Source organism: Hemibagrus wyckioides, linkage group LG11 (assembly GCF_019097595.1).
Source record: "Hemibagrus wyckioides isolate EC202008001 linkage group LG11, SWU_Hwy_1.0, whole genome shotgun sequence".
Lineage (NCBI taxonomy): Eukaryota > Metazoa > Chordata > Actinopteri > Siluriformes > Bagridae > Hemibagrus > Hemibagrus wyckioides.
Genome location: NC_080720.1, coordinates 17,034,105 through 17,055,022, shown reverse-complemented (window position 1 = coordinate 17,055,022; position 20,918 = coordinate 17,034,105). Strand labels below are relative to the sequence as shown.

Below are 20,918 nucleotides of genomic sequence, written 5' to 3'. Positions count from 1 at the left end.
ATACAGAGTGTCTAGAGAAGCTACAATATATGGTAATTGAACAAATTGCCAATATGTGTAACTACAAGATACAAGGAATACCTAATAAATAGGTAACTTAATATATGGCAAGTGTGTCTCCAGTCTTCAAAGAACCTCAAAGGACTGCTGTGACTGCATATTTTCATTCCAAAAAGGAGCCACACCTGATAGCTCTTTTGAGACAGATGTACTGATTAAACAAGAAGAATCAGGTGTGGTTCCTGCTGGGTAGACCTTTGCAGATAAGGTCGGCACTAGACCTTTGCAGATAAGGTCGGCTCCTGCTATATAGCATATATGGAGTTGTCCAGCAAACCTAGATATGTAGTAAACAACAATAATTAACATACTACTACTACTATTACCACTAATAATAATTATAAGAAGATTTTAAAATCAAACTATTAATCAAATTTGACTGAGCCAGTTACTTTTTACCTTAAGAAAACATAATGTCTTATCTTCACAAGTGACAATGTCCCCATGTAAGGACTCCTAATGAATCCTTCGAGAGAAAAACAACTCCCTGCATTAGAACAGGTTGTTTCACACAATCTGCCTGAAGGGGAACATTTTCAAAAGGAAATGATGACAGCAATATTCAGTAAGTGATGCATTTCTAATGACTGTAATAACTTATTTTTTATCCCAACAGTTTGGCAGTCAGAATTGCACAAATATGCACATTATGCACCTAAGTCTCTAAAGCATTTCTTCAAAAGTAGGATATTTCTCTGCTTTCTTGATCAAATGGTGACATATTCACAGACAATTGTGATGCTCACTTCCTGTTTGCTCAATATTGCAAAATAAATACGACATTAAAAGACAGATATTCCATGACTGTAGCAAGCTACATGTTCTGAATTCTTCTGCTGTCCTTGAGAAATGGCATTCACTAATGGCTGAGTCCAGAATACCTCTTTCAGAAAGGACCCTGGAAAGTTGGTGGCTATGAAAAAGTACTGTGTTTGCAATTTCATAGATACATATACATGTAGAGGGGCATTGGTGGCTCAGTGGTAGGTTTCTCGCCTACCATGTGGAAGGCCTGGGTTTGATTCCCAGCCAATGCCCAAACACCAGCCACTGGATGCAGTGCCGGTTCCAAGCCCAGATAAAATGGGAGGGTTACTACTGCTGTATTCCACCATTCAGGGGGGCTTAGTGGTTGGCGCGTCTTGCTCCCTGTGTGTGTGGAGTTTGCATGTTCTCCTTGTGCTTGGTGGATTTCCTCCCACAGTCCAAAGGCATGCTTCTAATTGGAGTCTCTAAATTGCCCGTAGTGTGTGATTGCGTGAGTGAATGAGTGTGTGTGTGCCCTGCGATGGGTTGGCACTCCGTCCAGGGTGTATCCTGCCTTGATACCCGATGACGCTCCCAGTGATAGATCGGATAAGCGGTACAGACAATGAAATGAAATATACATGTATCTGCTGAATGTTGTTATATTGACTACATGTATATGCTGAATATATGATTCTGAATACTGGCACATTCTACATTAAATGCTAGTTTATCATCTCACTATTTCTTACATGAGTCTGCGTATTCTGTCCTTGATATTGTTTCAGCCATGCAGGCAAGTCTTTATGTTTAAATGTTGTAATATAGATGCTATTAAATACTCCTTCATACTGTAGATGCTTCTACTCATGAAAAATCTGTCAAACTAACTGCAGAATGGACTTCAGGAGGTCCATAACCTTATTTCAGAATACACACTGATTTCTCCATATAAATATAGACAGAACTTATTTTGCCAACTCCTTTTTTTTTCTTTATCACCCCAGGAAGAAGACACCAATCTGTCATTTTCATTGGCTTTATTAGTCTCCCCTGAAACTAAAGGTGTCATTTCCTTTTGCTTCATATTTTTATACCTGAAATGTGTCCTTTCAACCTAGAGTTTATAATGATAGCAAATGTCCAAATGGTATTGGATTATATTTCAGTAAAATATAAATGAAAAAACATTCTGTGTACAGTTGAGTAAAATTGTAGGGCACTAAATACCTTCCTCATCACATTATTGTATTTCTTGTTAGTATGGCTGCCTTTCAGCATTTTTTAGACATTAGATTAGAATATTATATATAATATATAACACGAGGTTATCAGCACTAATGTAGTAATCTAATGAGTGAGAGAATACACGATAAAAGAACAGGAAGAGAAAACAATAATTGAATCACTTAAGGTCCTAGTGATTTTGATAGTGGATTTATCTCCAGAATTCAGCATACTTTTCTGTCCAAGACAGGCCATTAATTGCCCAATACCAACCCCATTCAAGAACTGATGTATCAGTGTCAATGTTACTCCAGACCTAAATATGTGAGATGTTTCCCTTTAGTGTATACATGACTGCTGCTTTGCTTGGAAATGCAGGAGTAAAAGTGGCACACCAACTCTAGTGATTCTTGAGCCTATGTTTATACACAAGCGCTAGATTATTGGTTGAAAGATATACAGTTATATGCGAAAATTTGCACACACATTTTGGCAATATACATAAGTAAATTGAAGTAAACACAACTGCTGTAGTTAACCTTGATAATGTATTGTTACCTTATATTTGATGAGCTTAGTAAAAGTAGTAATTGTGGCCTGGGCAAATGTTTAGTCACCTTTCTATTTGTAAATTCACAGAACTTAATTAACTATACAGGCCTTAATTGAATCATTAGGCAGCCAATTGTCATTAGGTCTAACAATTCCAGAGTGCAATAAATTCCTGACTCCTTGTTCTAACATTCAACTGTATGATTGAGGATCTGATAATGAAGCTAATTGATGCTTATAATGCAGAGGAAGACCATAAAATATACCATCAGCACATTCAGCTCACAATTTCCACTGTCTGAAATGTCATTAAAAATAGCAGTTAAGGGGAACTGTGGAAATCAAGGAAAATCTTGGAGACCCAGAAAACTCTTACTGCCAAAATCCCCATATGAGGTCAAACATAATCTCCATGGAAGGGAAGGGAACTTTATATGATATCTAAAAAAGCCAGGGGCATTCTGGGGAAAAAAAATGTTGTGGACTGATCAAATAAAAAAAATGAACTCTTTCAAAGCTTTAGACAAGCAGAATTTGATTAAAAAAAAGGACACCTTGCCAGAGATTCAACATAAGGGTGAATTTATTACACTTTGGGGTTGTGTATTATAGACGTTGGGTTTAGGGAAAGACTCAGTAGCATCTCCAAACACATGCCAGAGTTACTATTTTTTCTGTTTTCTCGTCCACTATATTAACAGTAAAAAAAGTTAATACTTAGTGCTGAAGTGCAAGAAGTGTTTACTTCACCTCCAAAATCAACAAATCTCAATGTTGGTCAGTAATTTTTGATGTCAGGTCATCAAAAGGTATGCTGCTTTTGATAATAATGTAACATTTCCATGTCTCTATGCCATATATAACACACATTTAGATAACATTTAGTTAGATAGTATTTCCTTTACATAGAGCAAAGGAACAGAACCTGCCTGCATTTTATAGAGAGTCAGTTAGTGATATATGAAACGTGATAATGGTATGATACAACCCCTGGCAAAAAGTATGGAATCACCACTCTTGGAAGATGTTCATTAAATTGTTTAACTGTGTAGACAAAAAACCAATCACAGACATGCCACAAAACTATTTCCATTTAATATTCTAACCTTCTGGCTTTATGAAACACTTACAAAAATAAAAAAGAAAGAAAATTGTAGTCAGTTGCAACTGTTTTTACAGATCAAACAGAGGAAAAAAATATGGAATCACTCAATTCTGAGGAAAATATTATGGAATCACCATGTACATGCAGTTCTAAACACCTGTATCCGATTAATTAGTCTGCAGTTAAAAAGAGTGCTTGCACACCTTAGTGAGCTGTTGAACCAAGCTGATTGACATAAATCATGGCTCCAACATGAGAGATGTCAGTTGAAACAAAGGAGAGGATTATAAAACTTCTTGAAAAAGGTAAAACTTCACGGAATATTGCAAAAGATGTTGGTTGTTCCCAGTCAGCTGTGTCTAAAATCTGGACCAAATACATAATGGGAAGGTTGTAAAAGGGAAATGTACTGGTAGACCAAGGAAGACATCAAAGCGTCAAGATAGAAAACTTAAAGCAATATGCCTTGAAAACAGAAAATGCACAACAAAACAAATGAGTAACAAATGGGCATAAAGTGGAGTCAATGTCTGTGACCAAACTATAAGAAATCGCCTAAAAGAAATGGGATTTACATACAGAAAAGCCAAACGAAAACCATCATTAACATCTAAACAGAAAAAAACAAGGTTTCAGTAGGCTAAAGAAAAGCAATCATGGACTGTGGATGACTGGATGAGAGTGATATTCAATGATGAATCATGAATCTGCATTGGACAGCGTGATGATGCTGGATATTTTGTTTGGTGCCGTTCCAATGAAATTTATAAAGACAACTGCCTGAAGAATACATGCAAATTTCCACAATCATTAATGATATGGGGCTGTATGTCAGGTAAAGGTATGGGAGAGATGACAGTCATTACATCCTTAATAAATGCACAAGTTTATATTGAGATTTTGGACGCTTTTCTTATTCCATCAATTGAAAGGATGTTTGGTGATGATGACATCATTTTTCAGGATGATAATGCATTGTGCCATAGGGCAAAAGCTGTGAAAACTTTCCTTCAAGAAAGACATATAATGTCAATGGCATGGCCTACAAATAGTCTAGACCTCAATACAATTGAAAATCTATGACAGAAATGAAAGAAAATGGTCCACGACACGGCTCCAACCTGCAAAGCTGATCTGGCAACTGCAATAAGAGAAAGTTGGAGCTGGATTGATGAAGAATACTGTTTGTCGATAGTTAAATCCATGCCTCAGAGAATTCAAGCTGTTATAAAAGCCAGAGGTGGTGCAACAAAGTACTAGTGGTGTTTTTCTTTGGTGATTCCATAATATTTTCCTCAGAATTGAGTGATTCCATATTAGTTCCTTTGTTTGATCTGTAAAAACAGTTGCAATTAACTACAATTTTCTTTCTTTTTTATTTTTGTGTTTCATAAAGCCAGAAGGTTGGAAAGTCATTGTCTCTTTGCGCTTTACACCTAATGCAACATGCTGTTTTCCACTTCTGGTTACATGCTATTTCACTGGCTTTGTACTGTGCAGTTTTACAAAGAACACTCTTATTGACTCTCTTATTGACACTCATTTTGTTGTTTTAAGTTGTCAGATTTGTATAGATTTGTATACTGGCAAGTCAGTCTATATAGAGTATTACATACAGCATACACTGTATTACACATGACTAGTAAATATCTAGTGTTATATTTAGTAGCACACAAAATATAAATAATACAATAAATATCCTTGATTCTAAACTGATTCTAAACTTGATTCTAAACGTGTATATATATATATATATATATATATATATATATATATATATATATATATATATATATACATATATTTTGTTCACCAGAAGAGGGAAGCAGTGTACAACAGATGAAAGTTAAAATTTTAAAATTAAACTAAGTAAATGAAACTGAGTCTTTCTCTCTCTCTCTCTCGCTCTCTCTCTCGCTCTCTCTCTCTTTGACAGCTACTTGAAAACAATAGCCCATGAGTGTGATGATTGTAATATTAATTATTTCATTTATACTCCATGTAGTTGCTTAGCAAACACTCCAGCACAGACCATATCTATTGATTCAGTAATGTGTAGTGCACACTGAAACCTTGCCCTTAGAACAAGTACTTTACTCAGGCTTTAGTAAATAGAGCTCAATATTAAAAACATATCAAATATATAGTACTGTGCAAAAGTCCTTATAATAACCCTAGTTGTTTTAAATATAAATTTTGTCTTAATTTTTTATTAAAAAAATTCTGTATTGCACATATTCAATATTATAAATTATTAATATAATATGGAAGGTAATGCACATACAGTCCAAGGATATTCAGAGACAGAGTCTGATATCAGTACAGTACACTAAGTGATATGGTAAGTAATAATGATAAAGTGAAGTAAAGTGAGGTGTGAACTGTGGCAGATCCAAGATGTTCAGAAAAACTTTCTAGCAAATTTTCTTATAAAACTACACAAAGTGTACCTGAGGTCACTGATGCTTTTTTAAACAACAAATGGGTTGCTACACTTAATACTGACTAATTTTACTGTTTACTACTCTTAATAGTGGATTTGCTTATATAAAATTTAATTTCATTATTTTTGAAGGCACCTTAAGACTTTTGCACTCATGCTCAGTACAGTGTATTTGATTGAAGAAATGGATTCCTGACAGTCTAACACACAGCACAATGTATACTGGTAGTATATTTTTTTGTAGTTATGGTGAACACCTAAAAAGCAACGCATTTCATTTCAAAATATGCTTATACAGCTGAACTCTTAACTTACTTCTTTTAAAATTGTTTATTGCAGAGGCACTTTGTGTAACATCATTGTTTTATAATCTCATTGTTTTTTTAAAAATGTTTTCTAAAACCCTTAATTTTTCATTCTTCATTTTTCACACCATTTAGACATTTCACTTGCTCTTTCTGGGCAGTCTACTTCATTGTCTGTTTGCACTTACACCTAATGCAATTACACCTAATGTGCTGTGTTCCACTTCTGGTTACATGCTATTTCATTGACTTTGTACTGTGCTCTGCTCATTGACAACAAAGTTATACAAAGTAAAATCTAATAAATATATAGTTATTTACACTCATTTTTCCCCTTCAGTTTGTTATACTTCTATAGGAATAGTCATGTAGGTTTGCTCTCTCAGAAAAACTGCCATCTCATGGTTATACCACCTCATGAACAATGAGATATATTTCAGGAAGAAGCCTTTATTACCATGCATACATTACAGCACAGTGGTATACATTTCTTTGCGTACCCCAGCTTAGGAAGTTGGGGTCAGTGCACAGGGGCAGCTATGATGCAGCATCCCTGAAGCAGAAAGGGTTAAAGGCCTTGCTCAAGGACCCAACAGTGGCAGCCAGGCAGTGCTGGGTCTTGAACCCTGACCTTATGATCAACAATCCAGAGCTTTAACCACTTGAGCCACCACTATCCAAAAATACTAAACAACATAATATCAAGTCTTATCTTAAGATATCTTTTCTTCTTTTTTGGGGTACTACTTTTAAAAAAAAAAAAAACTTTCACCATTATTGGTAGTCGTGTCAATATTGTGACTATATTGTCATTATTTGTTGTATAATATTGTTTTATTATACAACAATCATCATCATGATCATCATCATCATCATCATATTCATCCCAACATTATGTGTCTGTTGAGATGACATTATGTGTCAGAGAGAGAGAGAGAGAGAGAGAGAGATTTTTCCAGCACACATTATATTTGTGTAAAGGACCATTTTATTTAAGTAACACATGGCTTTGTTCTTTAATCAAGCATGTTCTATAATGTTATATTTTTAATATTTAATGTGATTTTCATTGGTGATTTTAATTTGAACTGGCACTAAAGCCTGGAGAATTATGACCTTTACATTACCTCATTTCTCGTGTAATTATACATAATTTCTCTTGCAAGCTCCATATGCTACTGTGAATGCTTTAGTACACAGTATATCCTCACCAGCCTACTGACTATACGTCATCTACATTCATTTATTCAGCCCTGACATTTCTCCTGACATTGTTGCTTCATACCTCTGTAAGAAACCATCTATGCCTCTCCATCAGGCCTTAATCTTCAGCAAATCTCGAATGGAGTTGAGCGATTAACCACCTGACCCTGAAACGGATGCATCCTTGAAAATCACTGGAAGCTTATTGAAAATTGTTCCACAATCACTCCGGCTCTATCTGTCCTGTCCAGGATTGCTATGCCTTCTAAGATATGTGTCTGTGCAAGGCCATCCATTTTTTGCCACTCAAAAGTGTGACAAGTAGACAAGAAGCCCCTTTAGAGCAAGGGTTACATAATGTAACCACACAGACAGTCATCTGTCATTGGGAAATCAGGACAGATATATAAGAACTTCCTCCGCTCATTCATCATTCTATATTGTCCTACAGCTCCAGAAAGAGGTAAACAATCATCATGCTAATATATACATGTTACAAGAATAGACCATTATAGGGGTTATAAGGAGTTCCTTAGAGGTCAACACATTTTTTTTAAATTATGGAGTCAACAATAAACATATTTTACATTCATTCATACTTGAGACAGAAATATATAGGGGTGATGGGTGTTAAGGTTTGTCATAACACATCTTAACATATGCCATGTATTATAGTAGAGTGCAATCTTGATAAATTGAAAACTTGAATGTTTGAAATTTGAATGTGGTGTTGGCTGTGGAGAAAGAATGGAATGCCAGAGGAAAGATAGAAGAATTTATAATGCCAGAGTATTAATTTCCACTGATCATTAAAGATGACCACTTTTGTGTACTATCAGTGAGCAGAGGCAATCTCAGGCACTATTGATTGTTCCCCTTTGCCTCATGGAGGCAAGAAGGCAGAGGCTAAGAGATGGTCTAATGATATTACCAGAATGGAAACGTTTTTACAGTGCAAGTTAATGGCCTGTGCCTAGGTGAAGAGAAGAGCTTGGCAACAAGGAAAATAACAGCACTCTCTGCATTCATGTTGCAGCTGAGATGCAGCAAAAATGCCAGGACATTATTCTTTAATGATAATGGCAAATGCACTGCAAGCTCAGGTTCTACAAAAACCCTATCAAAAACATGAAAATCTGAAATATGATGCCAGCTCTACATTTAATCGTTTATAAAGATCTCTCTCTCTCTCTCTCTCTCTCTCTCTCTCTCTCTCTCATCTGTATCTATATCTAAAGAATGGTGTTGCCTGTCTGTCTGTCAATCTGTGTATAAACACACACACACACACACACACATATATATATATATATATATATATATATATATATATATATATATATATATGTGTGTGTTTGTGTTTGTGTGTGTGTGTGTGTGTGTGTGTTTATACACAGATTGACAGACAGACAGGCAACACCATTCTTTCTTCCTAATTAAAAAAAATGTGTTTCAAGTCAGCATTCATGCCGTGTTTTGAATAGCAAGCATGGTAAAGAGAACAGCTGTCCTTGCCATTAACCAGATCTCTTGGTTAAACCAGGGGGGAAAAGGAACAGGGTCCTTTTGTGTAATGTGTACTTTGACTGAATGATGTGTGCTTAATCTACTTATTTCTAGTGTCTCCAAAGGCATTTTGAAAAATAAAACCAAAAAAAAATCTTGAGGTATTTTACTCTCTGCAGATGTTTGATATGATGCTCAATACTGGCAGCATTGGTTGTGGAAATCTATAGCCTGAGCTAGGAAAAAATCAGCCTAGGTCTACTTTATTATGATTGATTTTTCTCTCCACCAAAAGTAAAAACCACATGTTAACATCAAATAAGACAATGTAAATAGTAAAATTTTTATTTACATTTTTTTTTAGCCTATTTTGTTTATTTATATATTTTTTGGTTTTCTTGACAGAGACCATGTAGGACCATTAGCCCTTTCTGCCCATGTATACCAGCGAACCCTGGTGTACAATTTGACTAGTAGAGAGCAATTGTCATTTGTATATTTTTAGGTTTGCAACTTGGCTCTAAATTGTGAATACTTTGTGTGAATTGTGATACTGCTGGCTATATCAGCAGTCTTAGTGGTCTAGTTTTGTATTTACTGTTTCCTTTCAAACCTCAAAGCTTTTTAATATCTGAATGCTGTTTTTCTGCTTGCATAAAGGACTATTTGTTTGCATATGATACAGCAGAAGATAAGGAAAGTTTATATTTTACTCATTCAACAGATGTTTTTATACAAAGTGACTTACAAACTGAACCTTCTGAACAATAGAGTCTCCACTGCCTAGGGGAGATCTTACTTCTTTTTTAATCTATGACAAACTGCAAACTCATAACTACAACAACAAAGAGGTGCAGCAGGTAACGTTGTGGTCTCACAGCTTCAGAGTCCCAGGTTCAGTCTTGAACGTGGGTTGCAGTCTATGTGGCGTTTGCTCTCTCTCTGTCAGTGTTGTTTTCTTACACATTCTCTAGTTTCCTCCCACATCCCAAATTCATGACAGTAGGTGAAATCCCTACGATGGACTGGTTTTCCATCTAAGCTGTGTGTCTGCTTTATGTCCAGTATTTCCAGGAAATGATCTTGAAGGAGATAGAAATGGACCCTGACCAGGATTAATGAAGATAAATTAACGAATGCCTACAGCTGTCACACAATTTTCAAGCCCTGCATGGGACTAAAGAAAAGTTCCAACTGTACAGTACAGTGGGCATCCTGCTCTGCACAATTAACCAACAGAAACTTGCAATCAGTAGGCCAAAGTAAAGCAGGGTATTGGCCATTTATATTTAAATCTTTTGGCTGATTTTTTTATCCAAAGTGACTTTCAGCAGAGAGAGAGAGTACAACAGATCGTTCAGTAGATCATGGCTCAACAGTGGCAGCTTAGTGGTGTTGGAATTGAACACATCAAGTCAAGTCAAATGGGCTTTTATTGTTATTCCTCTGTAAAGCTAGAATACATTGGTACGAAATACTATTTCTCCTGGATCATGGTGCAAGACATAATAATACAGATAAGTCTTTTACAGTAGATAAGACTACATACAGTGCATGTAGGAGACAATAAGAACACAACAATAAATAGACAGAACAGTGAATATACAGTACAACAGTTAACACAGTGCAGTGAACAGTGCTGTGTGGGGAAAATATTGCAATGATGGGCTGTAAACTGAGTAGTGTGCCAGCAATAAATGTAGCAGCAATATTGGCAGCAATGTAGCAGCAAAAACGTCTACACACATCAGCAACTCATTGCTTTAACCACTGAGCTATCATCACCCTCTGGCCATATCACTAAAGCAACACATAATATGGAAAATGCTAAATCTTAAGTGTTAAGCACGTATATTGCTAACTGAATATTAGAAAGTGTACGCTTTAGTGTCCGACTCCACCAGACACGATGCTATAAAGTGAACCGCAGGGTGGCGCCATTTTGCTGCACATGATCTGAAGCGTCGCGCTCATTCCTCTCGGGGCTCCGCGCGCGCCTCAACTCTACACAGCACTTCAGAGACGAGAAGTCGAGCCGCATCCCCCTTGTTCCGGACGGAACTCCGGCCTCTGCGCTTTCCCCGCGCATCGTTTCCGCAAACTGAACCCGGTACCGGATGAAAGGACGAAAATGGATGGAGGGATTTTTTTTATACAGTTGAAGCCTCCACGTAATTGGGACTGAACAGCTCTGCGTAATTGGCCAGCGGAAGTTTGTGAGGCAGCGCGCGCAGTCCAAGCAACTTTGCCAAGGCTCAGCGCGGGAGGTCTATTTTTAGAAGCGTTTAGTTTTCTTTTCTTTTTTTTCTTTTTATCGCTGTTGAAATACAGGTACAGAAAAAGAAAGTAAATTAGACATACGTCCTATTATTTATCCGTAGGTGATGCTTTTTCTCGGGAACGTTTCAGCGCAAAGCAAAAGATCCGCCTTTGACGCCGGGTTTTTTAATTCTGTCAATGGAGAGCAAATGAGACGGTTATTTCCACTGTTTGATTGACAGCTCGACGACAGGTAAACAAATTCACTGGTGTATTGGTTTATGCATTGTTTCAGATGAAATGTGTAAAAAATATTATCCGCCAATTTGTGAATATTTGGGGGGGGGTACATATTGCTTATTCCGTTTCATAATTGTGTGCCTTTTACAAAACACTCCTTATGTTGGGGGCATTTGTAATTTCCATGTATAATACAGGCATGTTGTGCTCAGTCGTGTTAAAAGAACTGATTGCAGTTTATCAGAAGAGCAGGCAGCATTGACTTTCAATTCAGAAAACACTGAATGGAGGTCTGATATCACACAGCAGGTGCAAAGGAACAAATTATTAATGCAGCTGCGTTAGACAAAATCCAAAATGCTGTGTGAACTGATAACGGCAGAAAAGTGAGTATAGAGGTTAGGAGAGTGGTGAAGGTGAAGGTTGTGTTAATGGGAGGATGCTTATGGTATTGACTGTAAGTGCAGTGCTCTAGTGATGAAAGCATTGCCTGTATAGTATAGTAGGAGTGGGTGAGCTATTAGCTTGTCCATGCCACCCTCTATGCCCCACTGACTATCTTTGGGGGCAGTAACACCCTAACCTAAGAAAAATAATGTATTTATTTTAAGTACACAATAAACCTGGTCTTTCAATGTTTTCATGCATTTATATTCCAGGTGTACTAGGTATACTAGTAGATTAGATATAATAATGAATATACCGGACAGTCATTGTAATTGTACTATGGTGTAAGGTTTGTGAGTAATGATTTGGTGATTTGAAGTCAGCTTTTGAAGTTTTGTATGTGCAGTAATGAAGAGTCAATTCAACACTGATACATTTATGTGTATTTTCAGTTAATCTCTGTATATGTGTTGCTTGCCCTCACAGAAAAAAAAGTGAAACAAATTGGATCCATGGTATGAGAAAATTGTATTTAAGAGAAAAAAGGAAAGAAAATAGCCTACTGTTGAGTAGGGGAACTATGCTCGATCTTGTTAGAGGGTTTAGTCATGGTTTCACCTTGGCATTTCATGCTCCTTCTCTTCCTCTAGCACCACTCTGTCTGTTCTTGCTCTATCTGTTCTACTCCTTACTCTGCCCTCCCCTTCCAGCTTTAAGGGTGTCGCGGCCACTCAGCTCTAGTCCACAATTAGCGCCATCATGGTGCTCTGTCCGGCTTCACTAATAAAACCTTCCTTAGCTCTTGTTGCTCGCCGTGATTAATTGCCAGCCCAAGAGGAGCGCTACATCTTCCCTTTCACACCCTAGTGACGTGCAGTGTTGCAGTGTTTTATAGATCACCGTCAGCAGCACTGAAACCTGCCGGTGGGCCCTCTGGCTGATCAGCTTTATTGTGCACCGTGTTATTTGTCGCAATTGCTGACGGGGTTGGGCAGAGAGTACCACCATAGCATTCTGCTTTAGTCTTAGAGGAGCACATTAAGAGGATGTTCCAAAATCAAACGCTCGAATTCTGCTTTGTAGACAGAGTTCCCAGGGTCATGCTTTGAATAATGATTCAGGTTATGGAATGAGCTTGATAATAATCAGACTGTATGGTTTATTTATTGCATTTTCTGCATAATTACAGTGAGTTATCTGTGTGACTGACTTTAGGGCATGATTTGTCTTATGCATTTCAATACATAACTTCTATGAATAATGTGTATAAATGATGTGTCTTATGCATTTTAATACTTTCAATGAATAATAGACATAGAAATAGAAAGCCTTCATTTTCATGGTCTAACTCTGCATACAACAAAATTTGGGGTGCTGCTTCTGTTAATGTCAAAGTAACAGACATATAATAACAGCAAGAATACAATAAAGCAAATAAAGTATTAAGAAGTAAAAAAAAATATACATAAAGTGTGATGGATTAGAGTGTAAGCACTCCCCTGAGATAAACTACAATATTACACAGTCCTTGCTTTTGTCTGAGCAAAATAGAGGTAACAACTTTCAAACAGATTGAAATGGAATAAAGTGATAAAGTGACTGCAGTAATAAAGTCATCTATTATTGATATTGCACATTACAGTGTAGTGTATTTAAATAGAGTTTAAATACAAGTAACAAGTTATATATATATATATATATATATATATATATATATATATATATATATATATATATATATATATACTGTACATACTATATATATATATATATATATATATGTGTGCATGGTGCCCTACGACGGACATTTGTCTATAGGTCACAGTGTTATCCCAACTCATGCTCAGTGTTTCAGATCCACTTTGACCTGACCAGGTTCAAGCAGCAAGTGAAGATGAATTCATGAATTAAAATAATACAGATTCTGTCTGTCAGTGTATGATGTTTCATCTTGGATGGGTCAATCTCTGTGGTGCTGGTGCATAATTGCTTAAAATCTAAATATGTATACATTTGAATAATTTGTTTAATGAGAGATTAATTTAAATATGCATGCGTCTGTATATTTATCCAAGTTTAGGAGTTGTGTATGATAAAGAGACTGCAGAATAAGTAGGCTAAACACTAGATGTATGGCTGTGTAGTATGCGGGAGATTCACTTCTGTCAGCCTGCCAAGCCAGGTCATTAATGCTAATGAGTAGAGAAGTGATTTTTACAGGCATTTACACTGGTAATGATACAAGACTTAACATTTTGCTTTTAGGATCAGTGTATCAGTCTAGGGACTAGGGAATAGTGTATCTGCAGATGGAGCGCTTCCACACATTTGATTTTGTGTGTGTGTGTGTGTGTGTGTGAATGTGGTAGTTTTTTAGACCATATGACACAACTGGCATTAGAGAATGACATGAGGAATGGAGCAGGTGTTGATAGAGTTTGTGTCTAGTTGCTTAGCAGTTGTTCTGCTTTTCTCATAAAAGACTTACTTGCGCTTTCATTGCACAGGTAGAATTTTGGATCAAAGCTCAAGGCAACGTTAGCTTGCAGCGAGTGTCGTCTAGAATTACTTTACGTGCATGAGATGGCAGATGATTTATTGCAGAGGTGAGAGGAGATGAAGCCAAGGTGCGAGAGCCTTGTTTTGTTTCCAGCGGAACAACACGGCACTGGCGTCTTTAGCCTCTAGACCACTACTGAATTTGAGAGGGAGTAATTCGGGAATATTGCTTTGCATGCTCGTGTCAGTATGTGAGACCAAAACTAGATGGGTTTGCCATTATCTCTGAACCTCAAAACTGTAGCTCAGCTGTTTTCAATTTGGGCCAGCACTGTGTCAAATTTAAATTAGAGCAGTCTGTGCAAAAAGACAGAAAGAAAACTCTCTGTTTCAGATTGCCTGCGTTGAGATGCACACAAAGCTCGGTTACTCCTGAATAATGAGATGGGATCACCTTTTTTTCATTCAATTTCTTATTTTTTTTTTTTAACAGACACTCAAATTGTTCTCATTGTACAGTATTAAAAATGTCTGATATAAGGTCTTAGAATATTATCTAGGAAACAGTAAAATGATGGTTTATTAGTTACTAATATAATTCAGCAGAAGCATGAAGCAGCAACTTTAAGCACCATGTAACTCAGCATTTGCAAATATGTAAATAGCATCCATGGTGTTGTTCTACTCTTAGAAAAGGAAATATCACACCATAAATAATGTGCCCAGACCTCTCGGCTGTAGCGGCTGCCAATTGCGCGAGCCGTGACAGCTCATAAGAGTGGAGGCTTATCCTTTTCTCAGTGTGGAACAAACAACAACAGCGGCTCCCCCACATCACAATATGATGTTGAATACAGCAGCAAGAGCCATCTGGATGAGAGCAGTGGAGTGAAGCGACAGACTAGCTCATGCCTTTCAGGCAGATGAAGGTTTATGGCACCAAAGCAGTTTTGGGTTCGCTTGAATTGCTGATGAAGGATGACCGACACATGGGTCTGAGAATAGGGTTTTTAAATTAATGTTGAATGTAAGAGATATTTTTATTACATATGTGGGACTTTCAGGGAGATGCAAACAGCTCACCTTTTGCCTTGTGAGAAGGCGATTTCATTATACACTCAAGCAGAAATTCAGTTTGGACAGATAGAGTTACTGAATGCTTTTCACCTTTCCAGGCTCTCTAAAGCAGAAGCAGATGATGACTAAAACTGGGTAATTTTAGCCCTTGTCAAAGCAGATCGTGTAAATAGGAAAACTTTCTTGAAAATATTTGTCATAGTGATGGGATTTAACTGTGTTGTGTTAGACTGTAATTACTGCAATGACAAATTTATCTGCAGGGTGTCATGTTAGGTTGTGAAAAAGTTAGACGCCTCAAATTGTCTTAAACGTAGATTTTAAATGGTCTTACAATTTAGGCGACAAAACACTGTTAACCCAGTGTCATGAAATATCATCTCTCTTTTAAAAACCCTGAACACTGGAATAAATTAAGTAATTTGCTCAAAAACAGAGCACCTTTTAAACTGAGTCTAATGTGAGTTACCTGCTTTCAAGCTGGTGCACTTAGAGATGTGAGAGAATCAAATAAAGAAAGGTTTCTTATGTGTAGATTGTTTTGAAGAGTTGTGTTTATTTGCGATATCAAAACTGCAAATTGGTCTTAAATTACATTCGACAAAACATTCAGTTTAACTTAAGGATAATGGCAGGCATGCTGTTTGCAGCATTCTTATAAATTGTAATGTGACAGGAAGAGTGTCTGTGTTATCAGTGCCCACAGTGTTTGTTTATTACACACTGTTATACAGCAGTAATATGAAATAGTTGGAAATATGGAAAGTTAGTTCCCTGTAAAGAAGCAGCATGAAGTCTATAACAGAAAACTTTCCTTTTATCATGCACAAAATATGGTCCAAACTTTAGAAAGAAATTATCAGGCTTATTGTTAGACTGAATTTCTTAGTGAGCAGGATGGCACTGTTAGCAGAGAGATCATGAGTAAAAGCTTTGGCTTCAAGGCGTAATTCCAGCAAGATGTGAAAAGAGAGAGAGAGAGGGGTGGGGGGTGCCATGTTTTATAGGTGTCATTTAACAAAGCTTGCCTGAGTAGAGGGAGTCTTGCAATGAACTGTAACCGCAACAAAACGTGAAGACAATAAACAAGCAAATCGGCTGCTTGGAAGACTTCAGTGAACATCGTCTTTCTCTGTTGGGAGAAAGAGAGCATTCACTTTAATGTGGATCTCAGAAATCAGATAAGCAAATCATGCTTCTGTCAAATGTTCCTCTCCTTCTTTCCTCCTTGTACAGGGAACTGGATTTTATACTTGGGTTGTGTTACAATTTGACCATCACCCTGTTGTCCACCCCAGTGCCCTTGCTGCTCTTCTCCTGGCCTCACAATGCTTTCGAGCCTATCACACTGAGACTTTGAGGCACTGTTGTGAATCGCTTTGCAAACACACAGTAAAATTCCTCAGGGGTGGATATCTCTTACTACTCAATTTCGCTCCTGCTGGACCTATTTTCAGTGTGCCACTCAAAAGAGCCAGCCATATTACAATGCGCCTTCTTCATTCAGCGTGGCTATGCAGGAATTGATTGCTTTCACTCTTCCCACATATCCTCCAGCTTTCATATTTCATACAAAGATGCTATTTGTGCCAACTGGAGTGATAGAGATGTTTTCTTACACAGCTAAATCCCAAACGTTGAATGAGCGCTTCCTGTGTCCGTGTCCAGATGGACTTATACAAATACATTCAGCAGTGTGCTGTTTGCTGCACAGAATTAGAATACCTATTATTCACCAATACAGTGCTTCCCACGGGTCTGGAGGAAACCAGGAGGGAGGACAGAGTGTGAGGAGCGAGTGGTTGAATTATGGTTTGTAATGTGAATGGTGGAGGTGGTTGGGGTGATTCTGTGAGATTTCATTAAAATCATTCCTTCAAGGTCAAAGTCATGATGGACACAAGGATGCCAGTCCTTTGTAGACACACGCATTCTTAAAATCACACTTAAAGGTAATTTAACAGCCAGCCTACCAGCATGTTTTTGTGATTAAACAAAAAGAGCCCAGAAGAAACCCACTGAAACATACAGTTGGTTACCTGAGTTTAGGATTGAACCAGATCTCTGATAGTGCCAAGGTTACCTGCTTTACTGCCTCGTGATCTAGTTTTTTGTGTTTTTTTTTACCACTAGCTACTGACCAAACTCTAAAAGTACTTAACGTCAAATCATTAGCACTGAAGCATGAGCTTTACCAGGTCCGTCAGGTTCATTTCTCATTTCATTGAGTTCTGTTCCATTAAGCAACTCTGCTCCCTGCACTGCACTCGCCCCTATTTCTCCCTCCACCGGCTTTGAGCTTGAGCTTTGCAACCAAAATGCAAAACATTTTGAAGTGGGACAAAATATTCCTTTGTGGCTGAAATCATACTTGGCCTCAATGTGTGACCTGTGTTACAGGAAGCACAACATATAACAGAATAAGAGAATATCCACATTGTTTTTGTACTTCTACAAAAGTACAGTAAGAATTGAGTATAACACATACGTTATACATTGAAGCCATGTAGGAAATACATTACAGGAATACAAAGAATTTCATATTTTTCGTAATTTATTTACGTGACCATACACAATATTTTATTATTTTCTCATATTTTGTAATAAACTGGCAACACAGAGTACGTTACACCTTTGTCAATGCTGATTGGATATACCGATCTAGTAAATATTAATAAATGCCAACTGATTGTATAGTCACACATTATTTAGTTGTAAAAGGCATTTTGCCGGCAGTACTGAATACAATTTGATCATATAAAAAATGTAACAGGAGCAATGCACATTAGATTATTCCATACTAATTTATATAAAGGTCACGATCCATAATGGAGCTGTTTCTTGGTAGACCTTTTTTTTTTATAATATATATTTTATATACATATATTTCAGTCACAGGTTAAGCTTTAAGCTTGGTGCTTGACTCCATGGCAAAAATCCTTGTATTAGCTATCCTTTATTCTATAGTTAAGACAGTCTAATAGCAAAGATTAGCCACTTAATGTAGCTCACTGAAGTGTGCAATCCCAGATTTTCAATTTGAAGGAGCATATAATGGACTATTCACTAAGAAAAATCATGTGCAAAATTAAGCCTCCGTTTAAATCCACATAAATTATCCTTTTTTTTTTTTACAGAGACAAAGTGCTGTCAGAGCAAAAAGAGCACAAAAACACTGCACTTCTTCACCTCAGAGTATCAAAAAGCATGAATTTTAGCTACTCCTTATAATCAGGTCTCAGGAGCAGAGGAAAGGAGTGGAGCTACTTTTGGACATGATTCATTGTAGCATGCTGCCGTTTTGTTTAGTTAGTGTTGCTCCTGCTGCTGAATGACAGTGTGGTTGTAGACCCTGCTCTCTTTTGCACAGATCTTTCATTCTCACTCTCTATTTCTTGTAAGGCTCAAGGCTGTACAAGTTTCTAAAGGCTTCCCCCCCTTACCATTCACACTCTACACCACAGGATTATGGCCTTTCCATTCTTTCTGAAAGTGGGTGTCACTTGTTCTCTGACAGAAAAAGGAGAGTAGTCATTGCAATGTTCTTTCTCTATGCCCTTGTCTTTTTTTGTATCATATTTGCTCAATGTCTCATTCACTCGTGTCAGTCTCCACCTCGTGCAATCACGAGGCCACAATTTGAGGCTGAAAATTACAATTACAGGCTGCAGCAGTTTTTTTTAAATTTTTTTTATTTTGCTGCCGGTTATCCTTTGTGAGCAAGGCATGGCAACAGATCGCCTCTGCCCTGATTGTAATTAGGGGACTAAGAGGCAATAACGCGCACAATTATGCTAAAGGTTCTGCATCCGTGTTTGACAGCGAGTGCTGGCCTCCACGGTCTGCAGGGGAATATGAGAGGTAAAAAAATGGATCAAAAAGAGCGCCCATGGCAATTTTTGACCCTCTCATGTCTAATAAATAGGCTGGCAGGGGAAAAGGGAAGCGCTCCCCCACCACCCTACACGCAAGGGCTCTTTTTCTGACCTAACAGAAAAAGTCTTCAGCTTGCTCATTGTGAGATGATTCTTTGAAAGGGCTGCAAGTACTTCAAAGCGAGCATGTCATCAAAAGAAGAGAGACCCTGTGCATCGATAAATTCATTGTACAGAGGCTGTTCTAATCCCTGGATCTATGCTACAGAACTGGAATATGAAACGGATATGAAGATACATGCTATCAATGTGTGCGCTGCATTAGAGATTGGCTACAGGCCAACTTTTTTTGCACTTTGCCGTTTGATCTTTTCATGCTAGTTAGACATGAAGATAAGAGTAGATGTACTGTAGATGAAGTGTAATCAGCAGGCAAAATACACAATATGGAGAAAGCCTAAAAAAAACAAAACAGAAATGACAAATTGAACTATAGACAAACCAACTGTCGTTTGAAGGATACAAATGTGCTGTAGTCCCCAAAGCCAATCAGTTACAACAGACGACTGTGTTCATTTTCCTTTAGCCACATTGCCTTTGTGATGAGGATTTACAGCTGAACCATCATGCATAGACAGAAACTCAAAAGCAGCCTTGAAACTTTTAAATTCCATCTGTCAACTATTCACACCTTTTTCCCCCCTCATCATGACAAACAGAAATGTGAAAATGAGTTTGAAGACTACACAGACAGCATATGCACAGTCTAATCTGTCTTTTACCTCTTAAAGAGCCAGGCATCATATTTCTGAACACAAAAATTATTGTTTTTTGTTATAAACCGCAGGGGTGGCTGCTTTCGGAGGCACCATCAATTCTCAGAGCTTGTGTAGAATCATAAGTCAGGAGGGAGAAAAGGAGCATGGCATCGGATCCGACTCTCTGCATAAGTGGATGGGACTAATTTCTCCTGGGCTTTGGTGCTGTGCTGAGGGTGTGAGAGGAAAAATGGGGGAGAGGAAATGACAAGAAGACAGAGAAAGGGGGAGATGAGCTTTGCGGAAATTCTCCCAGGAATGGTGGAAGCTGTCCACATCACTAAAACTTACAATGCTCTATTCTCTCCTCCCTCTCTCTCTCTCTCTCTCTCTCTCTCTCTCTCTCTGTCTCTCTCTCTCTCTTTCTCCCTGTGGCCTGCTGTCTGGCAGGTTGATCTGTGTTTACTTCTTCGCTTCAGGAAGTACTGACAAATCATGAACGCCTACAAATGTGTCCGCCTCTTTGCCCTCTCTCTCTCTCTCTCTCTCTCTCACTTGCTCTCTCTCTCTCTCTCTCTCTCTCTCTCTCTCTCTCTTACTTGCTCTCTCACTCCCCTTCCCCAAAACATATTCTGTAAGAAAGTCTACCCTGATGTTTTCTCTTTCGCCTGTATT

General features: G+C 37.7%; 1 protein-coding gene across 1 annotated transcript in view; it reads left to right on the top strand.

Annotated features, from left to right (window-relative positions):
- The first annotated feature begins 11,150 nt into the window (after positions 1 to 11,150).
- The window catches only part of tafa3a (TAFA chemokine like family member 3a), a 77,925-nt gene continuing 68,157 nt past the window's right edge, over positions 11,151 to 20,918 (top strand). Inside the window, exon 1 of the mRNA XM_058402352.1 lies at positions 11,151 to 11,660. The gene's annotated coding sequence lies outside the window, so the exon portion shown is untranslated. The remainder of the gene's footprint in view (positions 11,661 to 20,918) is intronic.